At 50.7% G+C, this 5950-nt stretch overlaps 1 protein-coding gene across 1 annotated transcript in view; it reads right to left on the bottom strand.

Moving 5' to 3' along the window:
- The window catches only part of MAVS (mitochondrial antiviral signaling protein), a 25353-nt gene extending 19403 nt beyond the window's left edge, over positions 1-5950 (bottom strand). Inside the window, exon 1 of the mRNA XM_006163972.1 lies at positions 5930-5950. The gene's annotated coding sequence lies outside the window, so the exon portion shown is untranslated. The remainder of the gene's footprint in view (positions 1-5929) is intronic.

Below are 5950 nucleotides of genomic sequence, written 5' to 3'. Positions count from 1 at the left end.
GTGGTTGAAGCACTGGGACTCCCACATGGCTGGCTGTGGTTCAAGTCCTGGACCTGGCAGCTTGCTTTCTCACTTTCTGTCTCTCTGGTCAAAGTAAAAGATAGTAATAATAAATTAAATTAAATATATATATACATATATATTTTTTTTAAAAGAAGTTTTTGCCTTAGGGCACGTGTGCTCACTGGACAGAGAGAGAGAGAGACAGGGATAGTGAGAGAGAAAGTGAGAAATAGCCCTCTTGGGGGGATGGTCACACCATAATCCCTTCTTCTCCCTTCTCCTCCCAGGATCTTCAGCACACATGCATACACACCTGGCGTGGTTTTCAAGCCACCAGGTCTGGGACTCAAACCGAGATCACAGCCATCTGGGAAACCAGTGACGTAACTGATATGCCATCTGCTGGTCCCAAATAAATAATCCTTTTAAAAAATGAAATGAAATGATGGCAGGGCCAGTAGGTCATGTGGTGGTTAAGGGTGCTGGACTCCCAGAAGGTCAACTGTGGTTCGAGTTCCAGACCTGGCGGCTTGCTTTCTCGCTTCCCTCTCTCTCTCACTCACTTGCTCGGCCCCTCTCTGGTCAAATTAAAATAAAAATGAAAAAAGTCAAATAAAAAAATTCTTAAAAAAAAAAAAAATGAAAGAATGGGGGCTGGATGATAATGCAGCAGTACGCATGACGCTCTGCTCTTTCTCATGTGGGAAGGTTCTGGGTTAGTGTCCAGAGACCTTCCTGAGTATACTGAACACATGTGCCCATCACTGGGGGGGAGGCGGGGCTGGCTGAGGCTGGAGTGGATTGTGGCACTGGGACTCTGTTGGAGTGCCCTCTCTTTTCTCTCTTACTCATGGAAGAAATGCATAAACCTTTTTATGCTGGTTATGGTGGGTTATGGTGCTGGACACTCCCATCGTAGTGGACCCAGTTCAAGTCCTGGACCTGGTGGCTTATTCTCTCACTCTCTCTCTTTCTCTCTGGTCAAATTAAAATAAATGAATGAATAAATAAAAATTTAAAAGAAATGATGGGGACCAGCAGATGGCATAATGGTTATGCTGCTGGACTCCCACATAGTCGACTATGGTTCAAGTCCCAGACCTGGCAGCTTAAAACTCAAGCCCGGTGTGTGTGCATGTGTGCCCAAAACCCCAAGAGGGGAAAGGAGAAGAAAGGATCATGGCGTGGCCATCATCCCTGGGGGGTGATTTCTCACTTTCTATCTATTGGTCTCTCTCTGTCTGTCTGGCAAAGGTCAGTTCCAGAAGACCTAAGGCCCACATCTGCCTTGCTGGCTGGCCAGCGTGCGTGTGGGTGGTTTGCATGTGCCCCTACCTGCTGTGTCTATGAGTGTATTGGCCCCTCTCAGCTCCAAGGCCCTTGGGCTGAGGACAGAGGGCTCCCTCCTCTTAGAGCTGCTTCTTCTGGGTCTACTGAGTAAAACAAAGCCCAACATAAAAATCATAGAGTCATCCTACTTAAAGAAGGGCCAACTCTGTGGCCTGGAGATTAAGGCATTTGAATCCCACATGACCAGCCATGTGGTTCAAATCCTGGTAACAGAGGCTTGAAAAACACACCAGGTGCATGTACATGTATGCCCAAAAACCAGACAGGATAGACAAATAGAGAAGAGATAGCAGTGTGACTACATCCCACTGGGGGTTGCTTTCTCCCTTTCCCTTTTTGTCTTTATGACTCTCCATCTCTCTCTATCTGGTGAACACACACCTCCTATAGCAAAAAAAAAAAAAAAAAAAAAAGTATGAAAACTAAAGGTGGAGGACCAGGAGATGGCATAATGGTTACATGCTGGACTCCCACATACTGACTGTGGTCTGAGTCCTAGACCCAGCGACTTAAACTCATGCTGGGCGCCTGTGAGTGCGTGCCCCAAATCCCAAGAGGATAATGGAGGAGAAGGGACTGTAGTGTGGCCATCCCTCCTGTGAGGGGGTGGGTGGGGGGGGAGGGGGTGATTTCTCGCTTTCTGTCTCTCTGTCTCTCTGGCAAGCACACGTGCTCTGTAGCAAAAATCTCTGTAAAAAAAAAAAAATAAATAAAGGTGGACCAGCAGATGATGTGGAGGTTAAGATGGCTGGATCCCACATGGCCAAATGAATGGTTTGAGTCCCAGATCCGGCAGCCTGGAAAAACATGCTGGGTGCAGGTACGTGCATGCCCAAAAGCTCACAAGGAGAATGAGAAAGGATTGCAGCATGACTATCTACCCTGGGGAAGGTGCTTTCTCACTTTCCCTCTGTCTCTCTGTCTCTGGCAAGCATGCTGACCCTATAGCAAAAATTTAAATAAATACAGGTGAGGAAAATGAGATACCAGGAAATTCAGGATCAGGTGCTTTCCAGGACACGGCTGCAGGCCCACCATCAAAGCTACGTGCATGTTCTCATGGTAAAAGGCTGAGCTCCACTGTCCTAAACTCAGTGTGTGACCTGGCACAGGTTATCCGTCTTTCCTAGGCTCGCTCGTGGTAGGAATCTCCGGCCCAGTCAGCTTGAAACACTCTAGGTGCGGCATGATTGCCCAGAGATCAAACAGGCTGGAGGCCCAGAGGAAAGGGACCTCAGTGTGACCAGACCCTGGGGACAGCACCCATCTCTCTCTCATGTGTGGGTACAGATGCACTCTATCATGCATTTATTTATTTCTTTTGAAGAATTAGTTATTTAATAGCATTTACTCATTTATTTTAATTTGACCGAGAGAGACAGAGACAGAAAGAGAGAGACAGAGAGAAAGTGAGAAAGCACCCCTGTGGGGGATGGTTATACCACAATTCCTTCTCTTCCATTTATCCTTTTGAGATTGAGAGTACACATGCACACATACTACTTAACCCATTTTTCTTTTTTCTTTTTCTTTTCTTTTTTAGAGAATTACTTTATTTAACTTTATTTATTTATTTATTTTTAACTTGACCAGAGAGGGACAGAGTGGGGGGGGAATGGGGATTCGAACTGCGGTCGACCATGTGGGAGTCCAGTGCCCCCAACCACCACATCACCTGCTGGTCCTTTCAGCATGTCTTTCAAGTGCTAGGTCTGAGCCTTGAATCACACAGTCAGCCATGTGAGATCCAGCCACCTTACCCACCACACCACTACCTGACTCAAGCTTCTGGAACACTCACCACAATGGGCAATTACAGATGTGTTTGTTGGCTTGTTTCTTATCGGCCATGCCTAAGGAGCAAGAGACAAATGCTATGCCGTCTCCAACATACAGTCTACTGAGCTGGGACAGATAACAGATCAACATCCCTGAATAAGAATTCCAGACAGTAATAAAGAGTCAAGAAAACAGAGTGGGGTAATGAGACCGAGCCCCTGGAGATAGACGGGCATGCTACTTGAACTGGGTAGTCTAGAAAGAATCTCTGAGTTGGCAACATCTGAGCTGAGTTAGTCGCAGCTGTGACCAGATTGGTGTTTCAGACAGAGGGGACAGCGAATGCAAAGTCTCAAGATGGGAATGAAGGGCCAGCAGGTGGCATGGTGGTTAAGGTACGGGACTCTGACGAGGAGAATGACCGACTGTGGTCCAAGTCTCAGACCTGGTGGCTTACTTTCTAACTCTCTCTCTCTCTTTCTCTCTGGTAAGCACATGTGTCCTGTAGCAAAATCAAGAAATAATAATAAGGGGCCAACAGGTGGGGTAGTGGTTGGAGGCACTGGACTCCTACATAGCCAGCCGCAGTTCGAGTCCTGGACCTGGTGGCTTGCTTTCTCACTTTCTCTCTCTCTCTGTCTCTCTCACTCTCACTCTGTCCCTCTCTGGTCAAATTAAAATAAGTAAGTAAATAAATAAAGTTAAATAAAATAATTCTAGAAAATTGATGACAAATCATTCTTTAAAAAAAAAAGAATGAACTACATATGTTTGAAAATTAGACTGTAGGTTGATGTGGTTGAGATTTAGAAAGCAGAAGGGGGTGGGGGCAGGAGCAGAGATCCAGGTCAAGGAGGTTGGCAGGAGCTGCTCATGTAGGGTGTTGTAGGAAAGGGTTTTATTTGGAGTGAAACAGGAAGCCAATGGAAGGTTCTAGCAGGAAAAGAAGAGAATCAGTTTCTGTTCAAGGTTGCAAGGACTTAGAGAGAAGCAGGTAGATACATCAGGAAGCCCCAGCAGAGGAGCCATGAGGTGAGACTGTAGCCATAGAGGTTGCAAGAGGTGTCGTTGTACTGCTGGCGTTTAGAGGGTTTGGGAGGTGAGGGACAGAGAAGAACTAAGGATGGCTCCTTGGGCTCTGAGTGGATGTCAGATGCCACTGTCTAGGCCAGAGAAACTGGGGGAGAGCAGAGGGAACGCCACAGCTCAGTTTTCAAGAGAAGCTTGAGATGCTATTGGATTTTCCGTGGGTTGTCAGGGAGGGAAGGAGGCAGACAGAGGAGTGAACTGAGTGGGTGTCAGGTGTAGGTGCTACCTCTAGGACAGTGCTGTGGGACAGATAGTGCCTGAAGGCTGCTGAGGTCACCAGGCGCTTGACTCATGCAAATGGCCAGCAATTCTCTCTACTGGCTTCCCAGCCCCATGTTGCGAGACTTGCTGGGCTGACCATCAGGCACTGCACCCCTGATGGGCGAGTCTAATGACAAGATCAGGAGGATTAGAAAGGTGAGGGTCTTCTGAGCCTTCACGAACAGCTCTATGGAGGTTAACAGTCCCCTTTCTCCTTCCCTTCCCATGGCACCCAGGAAAGTACCAGGAGGGAGGAAGGCCAGGCACTCTTCTGCGTTCCAGCCTCAGCCCTTAAGGCCCTGATTTCGGGGAAGGGGATTCAGGAGCCCAACCCAAAGGAAAGGAAACACAGTTTGTTCACATTTATTGAGGGCCCAAGAGACACAGGTGCATCCTAAAGTTTCCTCACTTAATCCTTGCCACCATCCCAGGAGAAGAGAAGCTGGCCAGGGGCCAGGAGAGGATCTGAACCCAGGACCTACTGCCTCATTCCAGCTGGCCACGCACCTTACAGGGGATAGAGAGTCCTGCAGCAAGGGAGACCTACAGAGCCCCTTGCCTTTGGGGAGGCGCCAAGGTCAATGCCTGGGAGCCGGGGGTCACTGGGTGGGGGGTGCGACGTTTAATCCCTTCTCTTGGCAGACACAGAAACCTTTCAGACAACTGAGGACCTGGACCTCGCTCTCACGCGCAGCGCGGTTTCCAGGTCGCTGACTGTCCTGGCAGACGCATGAGGCTTCACAACATCCAGACAGACAGCGCCGGTTTGTTTGTCATTGTTTTCCTGGCACCTCCTTCCCATCTCTGAGAACGCGAGGCAGAGGCGGAGGCGGAGTGCTCGCCAGGCGCAGCGAAGTTTCCGACCAGCCTGCCCCCAGAGGCTCTGAGCGAGTCCAGGAAATAAATACCCACCTTCCTGGTAGGGACAGACCTCACAGCCTGGGATCGGATTCCTGGACAGGACCCAAGTCCGCAGAGGGCCCGGAGGCTGTTTTGAGGAGGTGTCACCGCCGCTAAGTGTCAAAACGCAAGGGAGGGCGGCTGCACTCGAGTGCCCTGGGCGAGGCTGGGGGAGGTCGGTGCGCCGGGCTCGGCCTGGCTGGAGGGTCACCCTGGGCCTGTGAGGGCTGGGAGGATCTCAGCGACCCGTGGCAGTTTCCTTCCGGACCTCCTCTCCCCAGCCCGAGCAGACGCTCCGCGACACCTACCCCCCTCTCCCGGGTGCAGCGCGCAGAACCCTCGGTGTCCTGAGCCCCGTGTGCAGGACCCGCTCTCCCCAAGCCCAGCGCGCCCTGTCCCCTCCGGGGTCCCCCACCCAGGGCTCCGGACCCGGTGCGCCCCGGCAGACTCCGAGTCCCACTCGGCTCCAGCCGCCGAAGCCCAGCTCCCCGAAGGGGGTCCATGCGTTCAGAGCGCGAGGACTCAGGGCCCGGGGCGGCGATCTTAACTCGCGTAGCCGCGACCCTGC

This window comes from Tupaia chinensis, unplaced genomic scaffold (assembly GCF_000334495.1).
Source record: "Tupaia chinensis unplaced genomic scaffold, TupChi_1.0 Scaffold143574_1, whole genome shotgun sequence".
Taxonomy (NCBI): domain Eukaryota; kingdom Metazoa; phylum Chordata; class Mammalia; order Scandentia; family Tupaiidae; genus Tupaia; species Tupaia belangeri.
This window is presented reverse-complemented; position numbering and strand designations above follow the sequence as displayed.